Source organism: Ambystoma mexicanum, chromosome 5p, assembly GCF_040938575.1.
Source record: "Ambystoma mexicanum isolate Mex_15411 chromosome 5p, UKY_AmexF1_1, whole genome shotgun sequence".
NCBI lineage: Eukaryota > Metazoa > Chordata > Amphibia > Caudata > Ambystomatidae > Ambystoma > Ambystoma mexicanum.
In genome coordinates, this window is record NC_090930.1 from 743,544,591 (window position 1) to 743,570,088 (window position 25,498).

General features: G+C 44.2%; 7 non-coding genes across 7 annotated transcripts; 4 read left to right on the plus strand and 3 right to left on the minus strand.

Moving 5' to 3' along the window:
* Positions 1-1,109: 1,109 nt before the first annotated feature.
* TRNAQ-CUG (transfer RNA glutamine (anticodon CUG)) lies at positions 1,110-1,181 on the minus strand. Its single transcript has one exon. It is a non-coding gene; the product is annotated as a tRNA-Gln (tRNA).
* Positions 1,182-1,440: 259 nt separating this feature from the next.
* TRNAQ-UUG (transfer RNA glutamine (anticodon UUG)) lies at positions 1,441-1,512 on the plus strand. The gene has a single exon. It is a non-coding gene; the product is annotated as a tRNA-Gln (tRNA).
* A 913-nt stretch (positions 1,513-2,425) lies between these two features.
* TRNAQ-CUG (transfer RNA glutamine (anticodon CUG)) lies at positions 2,426-2,497 on the minus strand. The gene has a single exon. It is a non-coding gene; the product is annotated as a tRNA-Gln (tRNA).
* A 2,360-nt stretch (positions 2,498-4,857) lies between these two features.
* TRNAQ-UUG (transfer RNA glutamine (anticodon UUG)) lies at positions 4,858-4,929 on the plus strand. The gene has a single exon. It is a non-coding gene; the product is annotated as a tRNA-Gln (tRNA).
* An 18,216-nt stretch (positions 4,930-23,145) lies between these two features.
* Positions 23,146-23,217, plus strand: TRNAQ-UUG (transfer RNA glutamine (anticodon UUG)). Its single transcript has one exon. It is a non-coding gene; the product is annotated as a tRNA-Gln (tRNA).
* A 1,235-nt stretch (positions 23,218-24,452) lies between these two features.
* Positions 24,453-24,524, plus strand: TRNAQ-UUG (transfer RNA glutamine (anticodon UUG)). Its single transcript has one exon. It is a non-coding gene; the product is annotated as a tRNA-Gln (tRNA).
* Positions 24,525-25,426: 902 nt separating this feature from the next.
* TRNAQ-CUG (transfer RNA glutamine (anticodon CUG)) lies at positions 25,427-25,498 on the minus strand. The gene has a single exon. It is a non-coding gene; the product is annotated as a tRNA-Gln (tRNA).

Below are 25,498 nucleotides of genomic sequence, written 5' to 3' on the forward strand. Positions count from 1 at the left end.
CACAGAGATTGCTATAGCACAACGTCAATCGACAACATTGCTGTGTTTGTATGATATCAGTCAATTGGGACTATGAATCTGTAAAAATTGTAAATGTGCTCTATATTGCCATTTCTGATTCAACGCTCTCAGGTGCATCTCGCAAGGGTTCCATGGTGTAATGGTTAGCACTTTGGACTTTGAATCTCGGTGGAACCATTATCTTGCTCTTACACTCCATTTTCTAATTTCTCAAATTACAATTCAACAGAGTTAATATTCAGAAGTTCAGTCGACTCAGGTAGCCGTTTTCACACTCTCTCTCTCTCTCTCTGCACGACATTACATTTAAATGCACTTTGGTGCCTGATACCAATACAGTGATGCAACTACATATCGTTAATGTACAATCCCTAAGGTCAATCAGAGTGGGCACCCAGATATCTCTCAGAAACATTTTCCACAGATGAATAATGTCCAACCTTAACTCTATGAAAAGAAAAATGTACACACTATGTGCAGTAGATTCTCTGCTCACTGGAACATGCAGAAACAACATTGATGTGAAAAGATTGGAAAAAGCCCTATTTTATTAACATTAAAAAATGTTATACAATTATTTTGGTGAATCATATTCACTTTCACAATCATTCCTATGTTTCAAGCAATTTGATGGTCTTATTAAATGTGTAAAAAATGCAATTCTTTGAGCTGACAAACTGTATGGAGAGCAAACTTTTTATAACTTACAAGAGTTATGAGTTCTAGAAAGTAGTGCATTTACTGATCAAGTGCCCTTGTTTAAATGTACTTACTTTATTTGGATCACACCTTTCTGGAAAGAAGAAATAAACTCTAAATTATCAGGAAACAATTCAACTGATTTTAGGGGCCTCCTGGGCTTTAAATGCAAATCGCTGAGATCAAAAGCCAGTTTAATAGCCATTATACCTTGGAGCTTTGGAGATATGAGAGTGGGCAGTTTCTTTGTGGCAAAAGAGAGTCATCCCCAGAAACTATTAATATTCTTTGGTCAAAGAAGACTGCCATCAAAGTGGGCTGTAAAGCAAAGCTATTGCTGTTATATCTATCTGCAAATGAAAGGCAACTCTAAAAGAGAAGCAGCCCTAAGGTCCCACCGAGATTTGAACTCGGATCGCTGGATTCAGAGTCCAGAGTGCTAACCATTACACCATGGAACCTACATAATCAGTAGCATGATGCACTTCATTCTGGCAAAACAGAGAACATCAGAGAAAATATGTAATATTCCTATATCATTAGACTCCAGAGGAAGAATTTGATCCAAATGAGGCATGAAGCCAATACTTTGCGATTGCACAGCATCCAACAGCAACAGTGCTGCTTCGATATAATATCAGTAAACGCTTACTATAGGTCAGTAAATATCTTGACTGTGCCCTATATTCTCATTGCCTTTATGAAGCTCTGCTCAACAAGGGTTCCATGGTGTAATGGTTAGCACTTTGGACTTTGAATCCAGCGATCCAAGTTCAAGTCTCGGTGGAACCTCTCTCTTGCTCTAACACACTTTGTCTCCTTTTTGTCTTAAATTATAGGCCAAAGATAGTAATATTCATAAGGTTAGTGGTGTAGGGTATTCATTTTCGCTCTCACTCTCTGGCATAACTTTTCATAAAAATCCACTTTTGTGCCTAGCACCTTAACCTTTATGCATTTTTTTTAAATGTATGAACAGTGAGGTCATTCTGAGTCGATGGGCAGATCTGCATCGGAAACATACATAAAAGATTTGAAATTTTCAAACTTAACTCAATGTTAAGAAACATGCTCAATCTGTGACCCAATGGATTCTCTTTTTACTTGAAGATGCAGCAACAACATTAATAATACCATTTTGGGAAAAGCAGCTCTATTGTATCGCCATTCTCTTTCAAAATTGTTAAAGGGTTAATCCTATGAAAAGCGACCATATTCAGAATCAATGATATTAATCAAGCGTCTTAACAGTCTTTACATGTTTGTAAAATGAAGGTATCAGTTTGAGATGAAAAATAGAACGAAGAACACACTTTTCTTAATTCACAAAAGGCCTGAGGTGTATAAATACTGTTTGTACCGACCAAGGGCCCATTCGTGAATGTACTTACTTTAGTTGGATCATACCTTTCTTCAAAGAAGACATCCACAATAAACGATAAGGGAAAGGTTCGACTGATGGTAAGCTCTTACAGAGATTTGAATGCAAATTATTGGATTCAACCTCCAGGGTGCTACCATTACACCATGGGTTTTTCACACCACAGAAAGTGGTGGGTTTCATTGTGGCTAAAGAGCGTCATCCATGGAAAATCTTTCTTTTTTCAAATGCACCCAGAGAATAATGCTATGAAAGTGGGCGACACAGCAGCGTCATTGCTATTAAAACAAGACACTGAGAGGAAAACAAACACAGTAATTCCCACGGTCCCACCGAGATTTGAACTCGGATCGCTGGATTCAGAGTCCAGAGTGCTAACCATTACACCATGGAACCTACATACTTAGTGACATGATGAACGTCATTGAAGCAAAAAAAGAGCCTTTTAGAGAATGTATGCAATATTCTTTTATCTTATGCCTCCAGAGGAAGAATCCTATCCAAATGAGCTGTAAAGCAAAGAGTTTGCTATTGCGCAACAACCAACTAAACAGTTCCACATTTGCATAATATCCGTGGGCTAGGAATATGAGTTTGTTAAAATGATGCATGAGATCTCGATTCTCATTTCTGTTACAACTCTGTCAGGTTGCACCAGCAAGGGGCCCATGGTGTAATGGTTAGCAAAGAACATTACTGAAGGGCCCCTCGGCCAGCCAGAAAGCCAAAATGGTGAGAACGGGCATGAACTGGTTGTGAATGAGCTTCAAAATGCGTTCACAGGTAATTGAACTGGTGATCTCCTCAATTTATACACATGGAACTCCTGTCAAAAGCAACAGTCGGCAGCTGGGTTGCCAGACATTTCGTCGAAAAAAATTTGTCGACAGGACATTTGGTCGAAACCATTTGGTCGAAAACCAAATGGTCGAATTGCTTTTGTTTTTTATTTTCACTTTTTTTTTTTTGGGGCGGGGGTGTTTGGGGGGGTCCCCCCAACCCCCTTTTTTTCTAAAAACCCCTTTTTTTCCCTAAACTACAACCAAAAAAATATATATATAAATAAATAAAAAAATCGACCATTTGGCTTTCGACCTAATTACGTCGACCAAATGTCTTTCGACGAAATGTCCGGACAGCGGCAGCTGGTCTGTGTCAGTAATGGCAATTTGATTTTGCCATTTTCACAACTCCCTAATAAATGAACAAAATGTTCCATTTGTAGGCACAGTTACATGCTATGGTATGTATACCATGCTTAATAACCACCATAGGAGGTTCAGAGCACCATCCGCATTCTTACGTACAAAACATGTAAGGAAATAATCAGATCTTTTGCTCTGCAGGAGTCAGGCTTCTTTAAAGCCTGACAAAGCGGCAGAGTGCCATTGTAAACTGAGGCATGATTAAACCATGCCCAAGAACCCAGGCAGGTTAAACCCTTCCACTCATGCCCCTAGGCCACGAACGGCCAGGTTCTATAGACAGGGCAGCTGGCATGGATTATGGACACTTTTAACATAGGGTGGTTTTTCAACCTTATCTCCTCTGGGAGCAAAGCGCTGGACAGGGTTTCCTGTACGTTTTTGAGGTTCGCAGGGATCTATGTGTGGATGTTTCTTGGTGTGAAAAGCATGACACCTTTTGGGGTGACACCAGGCTCTTCTGGGAGTTAATTTGCATAATCTCTACTTTCTATTTTATGTGACATGGGCTGCAGTTAAATTGTTCTATTAATAGAGGGCAACACACAGGTCATAGTTCCAAACATTGGTGCACGGTCTGCTTGCTAGCTTACATTTACAGTTCTATTTGGGATTCACCGCCTTTTCATAAACTGAGTACTCTTCCGGAGTATTTCTAACTTATGTAGGTGTTTTGGGGGTGTTACGTGCCTTTGTATGACTGCTGCAAACCACTTGATATTAGACATTGATTGGAAACGACATAAAAATCCTGACACATATTGTAAGCGGACATAAAATGACCTATATTAGCTAATATAAGTAAACAGACATCACTCCCCCCTCCCCACAAAAAGGGATGTATGCATACACAAAAAATAAAAATGAAAAACAAGCAACTACTGCAGTTAAAATCTAAAAATGTAAATTCAGTTACATGATCATGACTCGGAAGGGGAAGTTAAAAAGTAAAAAAACACAAGGTAGGAGAGAGGTTAGCTTTACATGCCATGAGGGAGGAAGAGGTCTTCCAAGCACTGTTGTGTATGTTGGTCAATCCCTCTGAAACGCAAAAGGAATGTGCACATAGAAATCAAAGCAGAGTCATCCAGAGAGACTATTTAATTCTTTTTTTTTCAAATTCTCGAAAGGAAGCTGCTATCAAATTGAACTATTCATCACAGCCACTGCTAGGAAATCTATGTGCATAAAATGACAATACACCCAAAGGAAAACAAAATATAGCTATAACATGTCGGATTACTAAATTCAGAGTCCAGCCTACTAACCATTAGACCATGGAACCTAAATACTTACGCAAATGCTGAACTTCATTATGCCAAAACAGAGGCAGTCAGAAACAATATTTAATATTGCTTAATCATATGCCTCAAGAGGAAGAATTTGATCTACATGATCTATAAAGCACAGAGATTGCTATAGCACAACGTCAATCGACAACATTGCTGTGTTTGTATGATATCAGTCAATTGGGACTATGAATCTGTAAAAATTGTAAATGTGCTCTATATTGCCATTTCTGATTCAACGCTCTCAGGTGCATCTCGCAAGGGTTCCATGGTGTAATGGTTAGCACTTTGGACTTTGAATCCAGTGATCCGAGTTCAAGTCTCGGTGGAACCTCTCTCTTGCTCTAACACACTTTGGGCCTCATTAGGACCCAGGCGGATTTCGCGGTGCTAAATGCACCGCGAAGCACGGCGGAAAGCCGTCGATAGCGCCATGGGGGTTGGCGGATTTACCGCCCCATTCCGACCTCGGCGGAGCGGTAAATCCCCAATCCCCATTCTGCCCTTCCCCATTCCCATTCTTGCCCCATAGGGTATAATGGGAGTGGGGAAGGAGTTAATTACGCCACCGTAAAATACGGTGGCGTAATTAACAACGAGGTCCCGTAGCGCCATGGTTTTCTCCGCCTGGTAAAACCAGGCGGAGAAAACCTCCATGGCGCTAAGGGAACTCGTAGTACGGCGGACGGGTCCGCCGCGATTAGCGCTGGCGGAAACCCACTCCGCCTGGGTCCTAATGAGGCCCTTTGTCTCCTTTTTGTCTTAAATTATAGGCCAAAGATAGTAATATTCATAAGGTTAGTGGTGTAGGGTATTCATTTTCGCTCTCACTCTCTGGCATAACTTTTCATAAAAATCCACTTTTGTGCCTAGCACCTTAACCGTTATGCATTTTTTTTAAATGTATGAACAGTGAGGTCATTCTGAGTCGATGGGCAGATCTGCATCGGAAACATACATAAAAGATTTGAAATTTTCAAACTTAACTCAATGTTAAGAAACATGCTCAATCTGTGACCCAATGGATTCTCTTTTTACTTGAAGATGCAGCAACAACATCAATAATACCATTTTGGGAAAAGCAGCTCTATTGTATCGCCATTCTCTTTCAAAATTGTTAAAGGGTTAATCCTATGAAAAGCGACCATATTCAGAATCAATGATATTAATCAAGCGTCTTAACAGTCTTTACATGTTTGTAAAATGAAGGTATCAGTTTGAGATGAAAAATAGAACGAAGAACACACTTTTCTTAATTCACAAAAGGCCTGAGGTGTATAAATACTGTTTGTACCGACCAAGGGCCCATTCGTGAATGTACTTACTTTAGTTGGATCATACCTTTCTTCAAAGAAGACATCCACAATAAACGATAAGGGAAAGGTTCGACTGATGGTAAGCTCTTACAGAGATTTGAATGCAAATTATTGGATTTGTCGGGGGAAATTCTGCCGGGGTCGGCTCGGCCGTCCGCGGACCTTCGGGCAGGGAGGCCCCAACTCCTCCCGTGTGTCACAAAAATGAGTATGAGACGCACACAAGAAGCAAGGTGGTTCTGCTGTTTATTATACAAATGGCAGGGATGGGTCAAGGAGCGTACGCGTCCGTCCTGACACACACACAATCGTGGGGCTCGCAGGCCCTTTTTACCTTGGTATGACGCGCTACTTGCGTCACCTCGAAAAGTTATCAAAAAACCTATCTCCACTCTGGATTGGTTACTCGAGTGGTAGGGTTAGTATAGCATACATATAGAGAAGAATATTAGTGGCTGAGGGTCAGTCAGGTGGTATACCTGGGTTGTCCCTACAATTAGATACATGAGAATTGTTACATGAAGACCCCTGAGGATTGGTCAATGTTAATGGCGTCAGTGATAAGAGCCCCATGTTCTGATTGGTGCAGTCGCGAGCCTCCCAGCCTGGGACCATCGCCGTTCCCAGCTCGCGGTGCCCCTGTCATTTGCAACAATGTTTCACTATGGGTACGTGTAGACAATGCGAGGACTTATTCATGGACTGGAAGGCCGACTACTCCTCCTGTCGCAGATGTCCATTGAGTCTTTCATGTGTATCTGCTTGTGTCTCGTAACGAGGGATCCAGGCGCCTCCATTCTCCTAGCCTTGGCATTCGTTCAGGTGTGGCTTGGTCACGTGAGGCGGGACCGTGTTTGAGGCTGAATTCTGCACAATTAATATTGTTTTTTCCACTGTGTGCCTTGTTTAATTTGCAGGTGCGACCTTGACGTTGGTGTGCGGCGTGTGAGATTTGCAACATTGTGGCTTGGCTGTCTGCCTTTCGCCGGGCTCATTCTGCAGGATCAGCAACCAGACTCTTGTTCATTTTAATGTTCATGGAAGCTCTTGCTTGCGGCCTACTTGAATCAGGCGCATAACTGGAGCCGTTGAATGTACAGGTGCTTTAGGTTATAAGGTTTATGTGAAGCGTAAGCAAGCCGTTTAGATCAGGTTCATCGTGCGTCTTGCGTTTCTGCATCTTAAAGCCTATGTGAAAAATAATAAAGATGCTCGTCCGTGGATGTGTCCGTCACCTATGTCATAGCGCTGAGTATATTCTTCGTGTAGGTTGGTGTAGGAGTGTCCATTGTGCAGGGTCGTACAGGTGTGACCGTTGGCTAGGTCGTCATGGCATCTCTAACGATGTGTTGGTTTAGTCGAGTTGATCCATGTTGCATGTGTCGGCCTGGGTAGGGCGGGCGGCTGGGCAGGTAGTGCAGGTAGGTGGGCACATCCGTAGTTTCCTGTACCAAGGTATTTGGTCGTCTGGTAGATGGGCAAACTCATCTCGTGGCGGGTGCCTAGGCCGTGATCCTCTAGGCCAAGCGCGAGAGGGGATTGGCGGGAGTCTGTTGTTCCATTCTCCCACTTCAGTCCCCCCTCTGGTCGACTTGTCGACCGCAAACATATCCTTTTCTCTATCTCCTCTCACTCTCCATATTTTAGTTATTCCTCCCAAATGTCCGTAGTGGTTGACATGGTCTTCAAATGACCAATACATGTATGCACAGGTCCCTCCAGGAGTGCAGTATACCCATTTCCCTATGTAGCTCCTTGGGTTCCTTGGGTTTTCTAGTTTCACAGATGGTGGGTCCAAGTGGTTGTTGGTTATTTGGTTGCGCAGCCTCTCTCTCTCTTGTATTATCATGCCTGTGTGTTGGCCGTCATCTGCTGGCATCAAGGGGTGCATACCGGCCATTTCAATCATTTCATCTGTGGTGCGTTCCTTCCGGGCTTTCCAAAATCTTATTATGATCAATGTAGCTCCAGCCAAGATCGTACATCCAACTATAATTTTCAGTCCGTCTGACAGCCAAGATGGCATCCATGACCATAATATTGAAAACCAGCTTCCATCCTTTGTTACACCTTTACTTTCATCCATCATTTTAGAATGCATCTGGGCCAATTGTGAAACTGCTTCTGTCAGTGTACCGTTGTCAGCATCGTTGGCAGGGATGAATGTACAGCATGATTGTCCTATCTTTGCGCAAACCCCTCCTTCCATTGCTGTGAGGAGGTCCAGTACATATCTGTTCTGAAGTGCCACCATTCTTACTGCCCGCAGTTCCTCTTTTATGGCGTTAAATCCATTCACTGTAGAGTTGATGGTCATCATTAGTTCCCATCTAGTTATCTGGAGCCATTTTGCATTTGCGTAAGCCTGTAATCCCGGATGTATTATCGAGGAGAAGAATATTGCTGCTCTGCTAAACAGTCTGTGTTCTGGTGGAATTGAGGTGAGTGCTGTTTCTGATCTACCCCATAGGTAATTTCCTGTCAGAGGTTCTCCTTGTCTTTTCTTTCTATTCAGGACAGTATTATTGCTGTTAGTTTCGTTCTCAGGCCCCTTCTGAGGTTGCGCAGACCTCTTCTTCCTCTTGTTCCCTTCATCCATTTTGGGGAAGTTGGCCATATTCACGTGTTTCTGGGGTACCACTAGTGATGGTACATTGACGTGCACTATTGTACATATACCGTTCCACAGCGGGGGTAGTGTGTGGTATGCTTTGTCTCCGCAGGCCCAGTAGTGGTCCATTATCACTGCTGTCCCCGCTCCCCCCTCAGGTAACTCCATCACGTTTGCACAGTTGATGTTATATCCTACGTCCACCTCTCCTTTATGTTGGTAGCATACCTTAGGCGCAGTTAGTGGCAGTATTATTATTGGGTCTTCATCCTTTTCTATCCACGTGAGCATGGGTACGTACTTGATCCAAGTCGTCCAACATCTGTGGTTGTGCCCATCGATAGTGGAAATAGTTTCTTTTGTTATCATGTTGCTGCCAACCACTCCTATCTCCCATTTGTTGTCCAAGTACACCTTCCCTGTTATAGTCACCAGTGCCCTCTCCCAACATCCTGTTTTACCAGCAACTTCAGTGGCATACCAATCACATGGTAGGTACTGTAGTGTTACCTTCTTTGTTTCTCCTTTTTCGGGACCACTCGTCATGTATCTGAATCTTCAGTGTGTAGACTTTTCTTGTGGTAACTTAAATAAGTCTTGAGAAAATTGTTTTCATATGGATATGAGTCACGTGTTTTCCACACCAGTTGTACCACTGTCCCTTGAAACCTTCCTTTCGTTTGGAACAGTGCCAGGTATATTATGCACCGTGCTGTTTTTTCATCTATTTCCGTGGCAACAAAAGTTTGAGAAGCGCTCATGGCATATGGAATCAATGAGCAAACGTAGCAGCTGTCTTCTGTTGTCTGCTTGCCTATGTGGGTCATGTGTTGATACCACATGTTGTTTGAGATGTGCGCTGAATCTTGTATGTAGTTGTCAATACCTTTATTATCTGAGTATGTGCTGCGTTTAACTCTATTATCTTTGTGTGGGATTACACTAATACCACCTGACGTATCACCTGTTGCAGCTGGGGGCGGGGGTATGTTAGGTTTGGGTACAGCAACAATATTCATAGCATAGCCATACTGCCATACAGAGGCAGCCAAGAACCCGGTGATCATCAAAATCCCTATCAATTTTATTACACAAGCTAATTTCACCGGCATTTTGCTCTTACCTTGCTGCAGTCCGGCAGTTTATTCTTGCGACGTTAAGTTGCCCGCCTGAAACTTCTCATTATGCTTGTTACTGGTGTTAGTGGTTTTTTATTTTTAAGCCCTCCCTATCAGATAGTCATTCAGTGCCCAGGCGAAGAGCTGTTCCCATGCCACTCTAAGTGATCTATCTCTTAGGGCAGGCAAGTATGGGTGGAGGTGGGGCATTGAATATTCTATGGCCAAGAGGAATGCTGTGTAGTAGACACGTACCCTTCTTTTATTCAGGTACGTTGGCCTTCTTACTTCATATACAAATTGGTGTGACAATTCTTCTGGGTAGTTATCGTCTGAGGGTACCATCTACTCCTGGGCAGTGAATTTGTTAGTTAACTTACTTTCTTAACAGTACAATAATACGCAGTACCTGCATGTGCGAGGGAAAAGAAAGAGAGAACATTTAAGTGTTTACATGTGTATATGTGCAAAACAATGTCCTTCAGTTCTGTTGTTACTACAGTGGGTAGGGGGTTAATGGGCAGAGGGTTTGGGGTTTAGCTGGCGGAAGTCTCTTTATTCTTTGATCGGGTGACCATGGGGTGGGTGGGTCCAATAGTTGTCTCTGGAGGATCTGGGGGTTGACACGGTATGGGGACACTTAAGCCGTCAGTAATGGTAGAAGTCTCTTCCTCCGTTGGCGACGCTGTTGTTGTTCTTCCGATGGCCCTGTCGGTGGCGCTGGGGCGGGTCAGAAGTTTGTAGATCTTTACGTCATGTAGGTGATTCCAGGCACGTTTGTCCTGTAACTTTACTGCTCTCGTTGATGTCTCCTCTACCAGATGGGGGCCAGTGAAACGCGGGGCGTTCCACTTTCTGTTGAAATTGCGGAGTAGCACGTGGTCACCTTTAGCAATTTTACACAGTCTTTCCTTTTCCAGTTCTTTAACCGTGTCTTCTTGTTGGTCGCTGTTAGACCCGCCCCGTGTGCGCTCGAGCTGTTGAGACACAAACACTACACTAGTAATCAAAGAAGACACATATTGGTACATTTCATCACCAAAAACATTGGCAGTGCTATCTTGGTCCGAGAATGCTCTTGATGTTGGCGTCAGAGGAAGGCGCATCTGGCGTCCGGTAACCACCTCGTGCGGTGTGAGGTGGTGATCGGAGCCGGGCCTATTTCTTAGTTCGAATAGGGCTAATGGAAGGCAATATAGCCAACTCTTTTTTGTTGTTTGCTGTATTTTTGCAATTGCTTCCTTTAATAGGCTATTCAGGCGTTCGCATACACCGTTGGCCTGGGGGTGGTATGCACATGCAAATTTGTGTTTGATGCTCAATAAGGACGTGATGTGCTGGAACATTTTGTTTGCGAAATGCGGGCCATTGTCTGACCGCAGTACCTCGCACACCCCCCACCTGGGGAAGACCTCCTTCACTAGGAATTTAGCTGCTCTGAATGCATCTGGGTGGGAGCATGGCCCTGCTTCAATCCACCTCGAAAATGGGCATACTACTACAATCATATACCTGTTTCCTTGACATACGTTGATCATATCAACATAGTCAATATGGAGATGTCGGAAGGGTCCCTCTGGCCGGGGTATAGTACCTTTTATCACCTTCAGAGTGTGACCGGCCGTAAACTGTTGACATGTGAGACAGTTACTTATGAAATTTGTCACATGGGAATTTAACTCGGGGCAAAACCAGTCTTCCCTAATTCGTGCTGCAATTATTTCCTTGCCTGTATGGGCTGGGTGGTGTAGTTGGCTCAGGGCGGTATTCAATAGTGCCAGTGGCATTACCATCTTTCCAGTGTTACCCTGGCGCCATAGGGCGTCAGTTGGTGACATTGTGCATCCTCTTTTGACCCATATTTCTTTTTCTGCCATTGGTGCAGCCGCTTGTAGCTCCATTATCTGTGTGGCGGGGAGATGTGTGTACCCTTCTCTTATCAACATCTCCCTAGCCATTCCCCTCCCTCTCCCTCTCTCTGACTCTGGGGGGTCCCATATCTCACCAAAGTACGCAGCATACTTCGCATGTGCGTCTGCCGCTGCATTCCCTCTTGCGACATGATCTTCTCCATTGGTATGTGCGGTACATTTGACCAAGGCTAATTCCTGGGGGTTGTTTATTACTTCAATTAGTTCAGCCAGTAAGAGAGCATGTTGCACTGGAGTGCCGTCAGCTCTTCTAAACCCTCTTCTTCTCCATTTTGACAGCCCTGAGTGGACAGTGGATGTAACATATGCGCTGTCAGACTATATGGTCACTCGTTTATTAAAGCTTTCCTTCAACGCCAAGATCAGAGCAATTAGCTCTGCCGCTTGAGCAGAGTAATGCTGTGGTAATTGCACACATTTTATTGCCACACACACCGGTACCTCCATCATTTTTACCACCGCTGCCCCAGTCCTCCTTACCCCATCTTTTTGGTCAATTGTTGATGACCCATCAATGAACAGGAGCTCACCTCCCTCTAGTGCGTTTTCTTCAACTTTTCTAGCACATCAGTACAGTTCAGTGGTTTGCGTACAATCGTGGGCATAATCTCCTTCCTCAATTACTTCTGCCAAAAACCTTGCAGGGTTCACTATGCTACATCCAGCTCTGGATAATATTATCTCATACCCTGATGCCCTCTGCGTGGTTAGGGTGGACTTGGGTTTAATCAATATTGCAAATAGTGCATGTTCCACAAATAGTGTGGTTGGGCATCCCATGGTTATTGTTGACGCCTTTTCTACCGCAAAAGCAGCTGCGGCGAGGCCTTGTTCACAAGGGAAATGACCCAACATTACAGGATCTAAGTGGCCACTGTAAAATGCTACTGGTTTGTAGCCCATGCTGGTTTTTTGAGCCAATACTGCTTTCATTACTGCTGAGTCGCAATGTGAGAATATAAAAAATTGGCGCTCATAATCTGGGGTGGCCAATACTGGAGCAATTGAAATCACATCTTTCAGTTCATCAAAATCCTCTTTCATTTCCATTGTCCACCCCAACTGTTTCTCCCCTTTGTTAGCTTCTTTTAACCCCTCAAGCAGGGGTCCTACGTATGAGCTGTAATCAAATACCCATGCTCTACAGTAGTTACACAGACCTAGAAACTGCTGTAGTTCCCTGACTGTTTGTGGCAATGGTGTTTTTGAAATGGCCTGTGCTCTTTGTGGGGCAATCTTTCTCCCATGTTGGGATATGAGCTGACCAATGTACAATACCTGTTCCTGACAGTACTGTAACTTTTCCATGTCTACCTTGTAACCTTTTTCAGCCAATATTGTCAGCATTTTTAACGAGTCCTCTCTGCATCTATTTTCGCTTGTGCTGCAAATTATTATGTCATCTACATACTGCAACACTGTGCTTCCTACTTCAATGTTACCCAAATCCATCTGTATTACTCTGTTGAATATAGAGGGTGACTCGCAGTATCCTTGTGGCAATCTAGTGTGTTTCCACTTTGTGTTTCTGTATGTGAAGCTTGTCAAATCTTGTGAGTCTGGGTGCAATGGTATTGAGAAAAAAGCATTTTTAAGGTCAATCACTGTAAATCGTGATGCCTCAGCTGGAATGCCACACAATATTGTGGCCGGGTTTGCTGCTATGGGGTACTCTGCTTCCACAATGTTGTTCAAGGGCCTGAGGTCCTGTATGAAGCGCCAAGACCCCCCTCTAGCCTTGCGCACTGGGTATACAGCTGTGTTACATGGTGATTCTGATGGGACCAGTATGCCGTTATTTGTGAGGGCCGTTATGTTTTCATATATGCCCTCATCTGCCTCTTTTGATAGTGGGTACTGTTTTACTCTGGGGAGTATTGCACCTTTTTTCAATTTTATCCTCACACCCCCTATACTTTTTATACATCCTACGTCATAGGGGCTAGTAGTCCATAGTGATGTGGGTACCTTTGACATATCCTCCTCAAAGAAGGGAACTGGGGTGGGTGCGGGTGCCACAAGTGCCATTGCAATTTTTTGAGCCACTTGTTTATACGCCACTCTTAGCCATATCTCCACACTCATCATAAACACCATTTCACCTTCCTCCTTTTCTTCTGAGAAGAGCTCCTCGTCTGACACCTGGGTTAGTCTACATCCCTCTGCTAGTGCTATTACTGCTCTCCATGCTCTTCCTTCACTGTCTTGGGCATGCACTGCAATGTAATCAGCTGTTGCTATGATGCTCTCTATGTTCACTGAAATCACCTTTCCTTCTGGTTCATTGGCTGGAGTTTCTGGTCTGAACAAATAGGCTGCTGGCCTCCTCCAGATCTTTCCTTCTATCCCTGGCATCCATGCAAATGCCATGTCTGTCCCGTACTGAAATAGTTCACCATCAACTGGCTCAGCCCTAATCGCTGTCTGTCCGTAGTATACTTGCATGATTTGTCGTGCTGTGAGCATGTTGATCCCTGGGGTAGAGCAGATTATGCTGTTTTCCGTAAAGGAGATCGTCATATTCAACCTATTCATGATGTCTCTGCCCAATATATTTACTGGTGAGGCCCTAAAATATAAAAGTGGGACTGACATGTCGCAATCCCCTATTGATAAGGGGACGTTATCAGTAAAGGGAACCAACCCCTTAGCCCCAGAAAATCCTTGGGTGTTCATGGCTTCGCCTGACATCTTAAACTTACCTTCCCTTATGCAAGACCGGGTCGCCCCGGTATCAACAAGGAATGATAATTTTTTGTCACCTATCGTTACCTCTATGCGTGGTTCCTCCGCACTATTAGGGGTTACTGACAGGATGGGACACACCAAGGCCGTCTGTGGGCTGTCCTATTGAGGGTACAACGATTGGCCGTTTCCTGTGTAAGGGTTGTGTCCTAGTACTGTCACCTTACCCAGTTGTGTTTGTTGTGCTTGGGGTTGTTGTGTTGTCGCTACCTGTTGTTGTGGCAGTGAAAATTCCTGTAGCTGTTGTTGTGTTGCTAGTTGTTGCTGGTCATTACCTTGTTGCAACGTCTGCTGTTGCTGTATCCCCTGCTGTTCTTGTGTGGGCCTTAGTTGTCCCTGGTCGTTCCATAATGGTGTCCCTGGTCTTACTCTGCACGTGCGTGACATGTGCCCCACCAAACCACAAATCCAACACACTGGTGGTTCTCTACTTTGCCACGGAAAACTACCTGAGTTGTCCTGGTATACTGGTTGACCGGTGGGGTAGTAATTTCTAAGTCCTCCCACCTGTTGTTGTGTGTTATATCCGTATCCCCTCCCTCTCATTATTCCTCCTCTTCCCCTGTTATAGTTATAATACCCAGCACCTGGCGTTGAGTATCCTCCTCCCAAGTTGGTCGTGTATGGTTGGAATGGCGGCATCTGTTGTGTTATACTCTGGGGAGGTTGTATTTGGGAGGTATCTTGTGCAGCCACTACTTGTGTGGGGCTTTGGGTCATTGTTGTAGGTGTAGTAATTAGTGCCCCTTCCATTGTATATTTAGTAAGCTTTTTCTGAACAAGTTTAGCCTCTTCCGCTTTCCTGTCCTCTTCCTTTTGTTTCATTTTACCTTGCCATGTTCTACAATGGTGTACTATTGTCAGTTGTATTTCTGGCCATGCTTTTGCTTCCATTCCCACCACTTTCTTCAGTTGTTTCTGAACTCCTTCTGGGAGCCCTTGTACCAATATATGATAAAATATTGCTGGTGTTTTGTCCCATTGTTCTCTAGTTTCCATGCGCCACTTCTCTTGAATTTCCTGGATATAATCAACAGGATCTTCGTTCTCAGGCATCTTGCGTGAGGTAATTGCTCCTATGTCTGATGTGTCTGGGTACTGTACCCTTAGTGCCTGCCATAATGCATGCCTGCAGTTTGCGAATGGTGCCCCATCGTGTTATGTGTTGGTTATGGTTACCCCAGTAAATCCCGCTCTTTTCCAAATGTCATCCGCTGCATCCCCTAATATTGATATTAGGAGGCCCTTTACATCCCCCACTGCCAGTTTCTGTCCTGCGGTATGTTTTTCCATTTCATATATCCATTTACCTGCACCTCCACTTAATGATGGGAGCCTGCACTTTATGTTCTCTTTGTCTACATGCTTCCAAGGGACATATTGTGGTCTCACCCCTCCCCTCTCCAGAAGTGGCATTAAGTTGTGTCTCGTTGTATCCCTTGGGTTCCATAAAATTGAGTCCCCACACCCCTCCTCTTCTTCCCTCTCTCTTATGTCTTTTATTCTGTCCGTAATTCCCCTGCTCGTAGCTCCTTCTCCTCTTTCTTTTCCCCTTCTTTCATCATCTCCTTTGGCTAATGTGGGCGTGTGTATTTGTCCTTCCTGCCTACGACTAGGGAGGTCTCTAAGCCTACCTACATAGGGTGTTATTTCGTTTGAGAAAGGCGCGAGTTTAGTTGTACGTAGTGAGCGTGGGGCGGTTGACTGATGGTAGGATGGTGAGGGTGTGACAGTGGTTGGAGTGGGTGTGGCTTCATTTATCTGCCCTTTCGCTATCCCTCGCTCTTCCTCCTTACTTTTCTCTAGTTCATCCTTTCTCATACATATCCAGGGTGAGTCTGTATTGGTCCGAGTGGTGTATAGTTTATCTAGGCTTTCCCTGTTACTGTTTCTTCCATCCTTCTCCACTCCTTCTTCTTCCACACTACAAAAGTCGTCTATATGTTGCTCCCCCCACTCTGTCTTTCTCCCCTTGATAGTTACAGTTCTTAAGTCTATTAGGTCTGTGTCTCCTCTTTCTCCTTTACCACCCGCTCCCCTTAGTGCTGATGTTGTTGCTACCTCTGTATCTCTATATACATACCTCCTTTCCTCAATCTCTCCTCTCCTATTTTCTCTTTCCTCTTCATTTCTCTCCTCCATCTCTCTACCAATTCCCTCCCTTTTCCTTTTTAATTCCTCCATTACTTCACTACTCATCCTTCCCAATACCCTTTCATCCTCTTCCTTCCTTTCCTTCCTCACCCTCTCCCTTTCTAATATACTCTCTATCACCCTCCCCTCTTCATATTTCCTTGTTGTTTCTGATAGTAATCTCTTCTTCCACATCGACATTTCTTTTTCTTTCTCTTCTTCTTCCTTTTTCCTCTCTCGTAGTACTGCTCTTGATACCCTTTCTGCTGCTGCTTTCACCCTTTCTGCTTCTCTCCTTTGCTCCTCATTTCGTTCCTTTATTCTTTCCAACTCGTTCCTTCCTTCTTTCCTTTCCCTTGCTCTCTCTCTTTCCTCCCTCTCGAGCTGTTTGATTAGTTCATTCTGCTCATCCCTTAGCTTTGCGAGCCGTTCCTCCAAAACCTCTTCCTTTCGTCTTATCAGCTCTTCTCCCCTTATTTCGCTCTCCCTGGTATTATCCTCGTCCATCTTCCTCACTACCCCCCTCTCTTCTCCGGTTAATGTACCTCGTAACTTTAATAGTATCTGTGCAGCTACCCACTCGTCATTTCCTATTTCCTCACTTTGCTCTTCTCCATTCCTCCCCTCCCCTTCTGTCATTTTCCTATATGCTGATCCCGTCGTACTAGTCCGTTCCCCTTCCTTGTGGACGCCTGTCACCGCATATGGTGGTGGGCTGTATGTTGGGTTCGAGTACCCCTCAGCTGCCCTTAGTTGTTCTCTTCCTATTTCTCCTAGTTCCCTTAAAGGGTACAACCCCCCTCCCTCTATTTTCACTACCCTTGCTAGGGTTATATCGTCGCCCTCTTCCTTTTTTAGTTCATTTTCTTTTGGGTTGTTATTCTTTTCTCCTCCCTCTTGTCCGTTCCCCGTATTCTTTGGGCCTTCACTCTCCTTCTCCCCACTCTCTCCTTCCTCCTTAATCTCTTTTTCTTCCAGCGTTTCCCCCACAGTGAACATTCCATTTGGTCCTGGTCGGGACCCCTGGAACATCCGCCATAAGTTAAACATTTCCACATGGTTAGTCAATTTCTTCCCCTTGTATGTATTATGCAGATGGTTTAACAGTGAATGTTGGGTATATGGATCGAAGCTACCATTAGGTGGCCATGGGGTTGTCATTTTGTTGTCCGTCCCCTGTGTCCATTCAATGCTATACTTGATCAATTTCTCCCGATGGGGTGACAGTGTTTTGCATATGTGCTGTAGTGGTGTAGTGAGGGTGTTCCCCCACCCTCCCAATCCTGCTCCGTGTGACATAGCAGCGCTCCACTTGCTATCCTTCCCCTTTTGGTAGCTGTTATTTAAATAACACCTATAATGCACAACCTTGTACCTTTACCTGGCCCCCGTGAGTTTGGGGACTTGCGATAGTCCGCTAAGGGAAATTATTAAAATATAGTATTTACATTTGCATATTCTTTTCTTCCTTGTCTTCCTTTACACAACACCCTTACGGCCCCCTGCGGCCGAGGCGCATGTAGCCCCCTACAGCTGCGTACCCTTTGTGACGTTCTTATACAGTCGTCCTATTTTCATTTGCTCCTCCTCCCTCTTCTACACTGGTCGTGGCCGGCGTTCTCCGTGCGCAGCCACGTCCCCCGTTTCGCCTTTTTCCCGATCGCTTCGTTTTTGCTTATCTCCGTCTCCACTCCCTTACCACAATTCTCTTCCCCACCACCCTCCGAAAAGATATAAATGCCTTGTGCTCGGGATATCCTATGAAAGCCCTACTGGTGACGTCACCGATCTCTTCAAACTATTAGTCAGTTCTCAATACACCTACACTCTATCCCCGTTAACCCCACAGCTGTCTTCCTGTCACGCCTGGAACAAGGTAACCAACAATATATAATCGGACTGCGCACGCTGCGTCGCCTCGCCCTCGACAGGAGGGCTTAACCAGCCAATTATCTTCCGTATTGGGCAACCAACTAGCTACCGCCTACAGGGAAACGTCATCTACCTATCGAGTTTCTTGCTCGATCAATAGGGATCCTCATCTACTCATTGATCAATAATTACCAAATCGTAGGAAACCGCGCACACACACCCATACACGTAGTCGCGACTTAGGCCAATCAGTGTCTACGAGCGGCCGCACGTGATGTTTTCGTGCTCTGCCCCCCTCTCTCGTGTAACGTAGCCGACTGCTCTCGCACTCGTTCGGCTACCATTCATTTCATAGCCAACACTAAATTGTCAAACCTTCGCCGCGCATCTGTGCAACACCTCCCTCCACCCTTATTTAATTCCTCCCCCTCCCTCACAATTTCACATTACTTGTTGGGTGTGGCATACTCACCAAGTTCTCTCAATGCGCGGTCGCTCGACTGCGTGCACCCCTCCAAGTGGCTCGCCACCTCCCCTCGTCTGGACCACGTCTGGACACTCGCCAACCGCGGGCGGGATACTTCTCAACCGGCTCCCGAAGGCCAATATCCGGATTGCGCCGTCCGGTCTTCTCGCAGTTCCGCGATGGTCCTGTAGTCCTCAGAAGGGGGCAGCGGCAGAGGGGGCCGCGCCGCCAGGCCTCCTCGCAGCGGGAGCACTCGGAAAAAAATAAAAATAAAAGCAGACCTTAAACAGATCTCAGCAGTGCCTCCAACTTGTCGGGGGAAATTCTGCCGGGGTCGGCTGGGCCGTCCGCGGACCTCCGGGCAGGGAGGCCCCAACTCCTCCCGTGTGTCACAAAAATGAGTATGAGACGCACACAAGAAGCAAGGTGGTTCTGCTGTTTATTATACAAACGGCAGGGATGGGTCAAGGAGCGTACGCGTCCGTCCTGACACACACACAATCGTGGGGCTCGCAGGCCCTTTTTACCTTGGTATGACGCGCTACTCTGGATTGGTTACTCGAGTGGTAGGGTTAGTATAGCATACATATATAGAAGAATATTAGTGGCTGAGGGTCAGTCAGGTGGTATACCTGGGTTGTCCCTACAATTAGATACATGAGAATTGTTACATGAAGACCCCTGAGGATTGGTCAATGTTAATGGCGTCAGTGATAAGAGCCCCATGTTCTGATTGGTGCAGTCGCGAGCCTCCCAGCCTGGGACCATCGCCGTTCCCAGCTCGCGGTGCCCCTGTCATTTGCAACAATGTTTCACTATGGGTATGTGTAGACAATGCAAGGACTTATTCATGGACTGGAAGGCCGACTACTCCTCCTGTCGCAGATGTCCATTGAGTCTTTCATGTGTATCTGCTTGTGTCTCGTAACGAGGGATCCAGGCGCCTCCATTCTCCTAGCCTTGGCATTCGTTCAGGTGTGGCTTGGTCACGTGAGGCGGGACCGTGTTTGAGGCTGAATTCTGCACAATTAATATTGTTTTTTCCACTGTGTGCCTTGTTTAATTTGCAGGTGCGACTTTGACGTTGGTGTGCGGCGTGCGAGATTTGCAACATTGTGGCTTGGCTGTCTGCCTTTCGCCGGGCTCATTCTGCAGGATCAGCAACCGGACTCTTGTTCATTTTAATGTTCATGGAAGCTCTTGCTTGCGGCCTACTCGAATCAGGCGCATAACTGGAGCCGTTGAATGTACAGGTGCTTTAGGTTATAAGGTTTATGTGAAGCGTAAGCAAGCCGTTTAGATCAGGTTCATCGTGCGTCTTGCGTTTCTGCATCTTAAAGCCTATGTGAAAAATAATAAAGATGCTCGTCCGTGGATGTGTCCGTCACCTATGTCATAGCGCTGAGTATATTCTTCGTGTAGGTTGGTGTAGGAGTGTCCAGTGTGCAGGGTCGTACAGATGTGACCGTTGGCTAGGTCGTCATGGCATCTCTAACGATGTGTTGGTTTAGTCGAGTTGATCCATGTTGCATGTGTCGGCCTGGGTAGGGCGGGCGGCTGGGCAGGTAGTGCAGGTAGGTGGGCACATCCGTAGGTTCCTGTACCAAGGTATTTGGTCGTCTGGTAGATGGGCAAACTCATCTCGTGGCGGGTGCCTAGGCCGTGATCCTCTAGGCCAAGCGCGAGAGGGGATTGGCGGGAGTCTGTTGTTCCATTCTCCCACTTCAGATTCAACCTCCAGGGTGCTACCATTACACCATGGGTCTTTCACACCACAGAAAGTGGTGGGTTTCATTGTGGCTAAAGAGCGTCATCCATGGAAAATCTTTCTTTTTTCAAATGCACCCAGGGAATAATGCTATGAAACTGGGCGACACAGCAGCGTCATTGCTATTAAAACAAGACACTGAGAGGAAATCAAACACAGTAATTCCCAAGGTCCCCCCAAGATTTGAACTCGGTTCGCTGGATTCAGAGTCCAGAGTGCTAACCATTACACCATGGAACCTACATACTTAGTGACATGATGAACGTCATTGCAGCAAAAAAAGAGCCTTTTAGAGAATGTATGCAATATTCTTTTATCTTATGCCTCCAGAGGAAGAATCCTATCCAAATGAGCTGTAAAGCAAAGAGTTTGCTATTGCGCAACAACCAACTAAACAGTTCCACATTTGCATAATATCCGTGGGCTAGGAATATGAGTTTGTTAAAATGATGCATGAGATCTCGATTCTCATTTCTGTTACAACTCTGTCAGGTTGCACCAGCAAGGGGCCCATGGTGTAATGGTTAGCAAAGAACATTACTGAAGGGCCCCTCGGCCAGCCAGAAAGCCAAAATGGAGAGAACGGGCATGAACTGGTTGTGAATGAGCTTCAAAATGCGTTCACAGGTAATTGAACTGGTGATCTCCTCAGTTTATTCACCTGGAACTCCTGTCAATAGCAACAGTCGGCAGCTGGGTTGCCAGACATTTCGTCGAAAAAAATTTGTCGACAGGACAATTGGTAGAAACCATTTGGTCGAAAACCAAATGGTCGAATTGCTTTTGTTTTTATTTTCCCTTTTTTTTTGGGGGGGGGGGTTTGGGGGGGGTCCCCCCAACCCACTTTTTTCCCCTAAACTACAACCTAAAAAATATATATATAAATAAATAAAAAAATCGACCATTTGGCTTTCGACCAAATTACGTCGACCAAATGTCTTTCGACGAAATGTCCGGACAGCGGCAGCTGGTCTGTGTCAGTAATGGCAATTTGATTTTGCCATTTTCACAACTCCCTAATAAATGAACAAAATGTTCCATTTGTAGGCACAGTTACATGCTATGGTATGTATACCATGCTTAATAACCACCATAGGAGGTTCAGAGCACCATCCGCATTCTTACGTACAAAACATGTAAGGAAATAATCAGATCTTTTGCTCTGCAGGAGTCAGGCTTCTTTAAAGCCTGACAAAGCGGCAGAGTGCCATTGTAAACTGAGGCATGATGAAACCATGCCCAAGAACCCAGGCAGGTTAAACCCTTCCACTCATGCCCCTAGGCCCCGAATGGCCACGAACGGCCAGGTTCTATAGACAGGGCAGCTGGCATGGATTATGGACACTTTTAACATAGGGTGGTTTTTCAACCTTATCTCCTCTGGGAGCAAAGCGCTGGACAGGGTTTCCTGTACGTTTTTGAGGTTCGCAGGGATCTATGTGTGGATGTTTCTTGGTGTGAAAAGCATGACACCTTTTGGGGTGACACCAGGCTCTTCTGGGAGTTAATTTGCATAATCTCTACTTTCTATTTTATGTGACATGGGCTGCAGTTACATTGTTCTGTTAATAGAGGGCAACACACAGGTCATAGTTCCAAACAGGGGTGCACGGTCTGCTTGCTAGCTTACATTTACAGTTCTATTTGGGATTCACCGCCTTTTCATAAACTGAGTACTCTTCCGGAGTATTTCTAACTTATGTAGGTGTTTTGGGGATGTTACGTGCCTTTGTATGACTGCTGCAAATCACTTGATATTAGACATTGATTGGAAACGACATAAAAAATCCTGACACATATTGTAAGCGGACATAAAATTACCTATATTAGCTAATATAAGTAAACAGACATCACTCCCCCCTCCCCACAAAAAGGGATGTATGCGTACACAAAAAATAAAAATGAAAAACAAGCAACTACTGCAGTTAAAATCTAAAAATGTAAATTCAGTTACATGATCATGACTCGGAAGGGGAAGTAAAAAAGTAAAAAAACACAAGGTAGGAGAGAGGTTAGCTTTACATGCCATGAGGGAGGAAGAGGTCTTCCAAGCACTGTTGTGTATGTTGGTCAATCCCTCTGAAACGCAAAAGGAATGTGCACATAGAAATCAAAGCAGAGTCATCCAGAGAGACTATTTAATTCTTTTTTTTTTCAAATTCTCGAAAGGAAGCTGCTATCAAATTGAACTATTCATCACAGCCACTGCTAGGAAATCTATGTGCATAAAATGACAATACACCCAAAGGAAAACAAAATATAGCTATAACATGTCGGATTACTAAATTCAGAGTCCAGCCTACTAACCATTAGACCATGGAACCTAAATACTTACGCAAATGCTGAACTTCATTATGCCAAAACAGAGGCAGTCAGAAACAATATTTAATATTGCTTAATCATATGCCTCAAGAGGAAGAATTTGATCTACATGATCTATAAAGCACAGAGATTGCTATAGCACAACGTCAATCGACAACATTGCTGTGTTTGTATGATATCAGTCAATTGGGACTATGAATCTGTAAAAATTGTAAATGTGCTCTATATTGCCATTTCTGATTCAACGCTCTCAGGTGCATCTCGCAAGGGTTCCATGGTGTAATGGTTAGCACTTTGGACTTTGAATCCAACGATCCGAGTTCAAGTCTCGGTGGAACCATTATCTTGCTCTTACACTCCATTTTCTAATTTCTCAAATTACAATTCAACAGAGTTAATATTCAGAAGTTCAGTCGACTCAGGTAGCAGTATTCACACTCTCTCTCTCTCTCTCTGCACGACATTACATTTAAATGCACTTTGTTGCCTGATACCAATACAGTGATGCAACTACATATCGTTAATGTACAATCCCTAAGGTCAATCAGAGTGGGCACCCAGATATCTCTCAGAAACATTTTCCACAGATGAATAATGTCCAACCTTAACTCTATGAAAAGAAAAATGTACACACTATGTGCAGTAGATTCTCTGTTCACTGGAACATGCAGAAACAACATTGATGTGAAAAGATTGGAAAAAGCCCTATTTTATTAACATTAAAAAATGTTATACAATTATTTTGGTGAATCATATTCACTTTCACAATCATTCCTATGTTTCAAGCAATTTGATGGTCTTATTAAATGTGTAAAAAATGTAATTCTTTGAGCTGACAAACTGTATGGAGAGCAAACTTTTTATAACTTACAAGAGTTATGAGTTCTAGAAAGTAGTGCATTTACTGATCAAGTGCCCTTGTTTAAATGTACTTACTTTATTTGGATCACACCTTTCTGGAAAGAAGAAATAAACTCTAAATTATCAGGAAACAATTCAACTGATTTTAGGGGCCTCCTGGGCTTTGAATGCAAATCGCTGAGATGAAAAGCCAGTTTAATAGCCATTATACCTTGGAGCTTTGGAGATATGAGAGTGGGCAGTTTCTTTGTGGCAAAAGAGAGTCATCCCCAGAAACTATTAATATTCTTTGGTCAAAGAAGACTGCCATCAAAGTGGGCTGTAAAGCAAAGCTATTGCTGTTATATCTATCTGCAAATGAAAGGCAACTCTAAAAGAGAAGCAGCCCCAAGGTCCCACCGAGATTTGATCGCTGGATTCAGAGCCCAGAGTGCTAACCATTACACCATGGAACCTACATAATCAGTAGCATGATGCACTTCATTCTGGCAAAACAGAGCACATCAGAGAAAATATGTAATATTCCTATATCATTAGACTCCAGAGGAAGAATTTGATCCAAATGAGGCATGAAGCCAATACTTTGCGATTGCACAGCATCCAACAGCAACAGTGCTGCTTCGATATAATATCAGTAAACGCTTACTATAGGTCAGTAAAAATCTTGACTGTGCCCTATATTCTCATTGCCTTTATGAAGCTCTGCTCAACAAGGGTTCAATGGTGTAATGGTTAGCACTTTGGACTTTGAATCCAGCGATCTGAGTTCAAGTCTCGGTGGAACCTCTCTCTTGCTCTAACACTTTTTGTCTTAAATTATAGGCCAAAGATAGTAATATTCATAAGGTTAGTGGTGTAGGGTATTCATTTTCGCTCTCACTCTCTGGCATAACTTTTCATAAAAATCCACTTTTGTGCCTAGCACCTTAACCTTTATGCATTTTTTTTAAATGTATGAACAGTGAGGTCATTCTGAGTCGATGGGCAGATCTGCATCGGAAACATACATAAAAGATTTGAAATTTTCAAACTTAACTCAATGTTAAGAAACATGCTCAATCTGTGACCCAATGGATTCTCTTTTTACTTGAAGATGCAGCAACAACATTAATAATACCATTTTGGGAAAAGCAGCTCTATTGTATCGCCATTCTCTTTCAAAATTGTTAAAGGGTTAATCCTATGAAAAGCGACCATATTCAGAATCAATGATATTAATCAAGCGTCTTAACAGTCTTTACATGTTTGTAAAATGAAGGTATCAGTTTGAGATGAAAAATAGAATGAAGAACACACTTTTCTTAATTCACAAAAGGCCTGAGGTGTATAAATACTGTTTGTACCGACCAAGGGCCCATTCGTGAATGTACTTACTTTAGTTGGATCATACCTTTCTTCAAAGAAGACATCCACAATAAACGATAAGGGAAAGGTTCGACTGATGGTAAGCTCTTACAGAGATTTGAATGCAAATTATTGGATTCAACCTCCAGGGTGCTACCATTACACCATGGGTCTTTCACACCACAGAAAGTGGTGGGTTTCATTGTGGCTAAAGAGCGTCATCCATGGAAAAACTTTCTTTTTTCAAATGCACCCAGGGAATAATGCTATGAAAGTGGGCGACACAGCAGCGTCATTGCTATTAAAACAAGACACTGAGAGGAAAACAAACAAAGTAATTCCCAAGGTCCCACCGAGATTTGAACTCGGATCGCTGGATTCAGAGTCCAGAGTGCTAACCATTACACCATGGAACC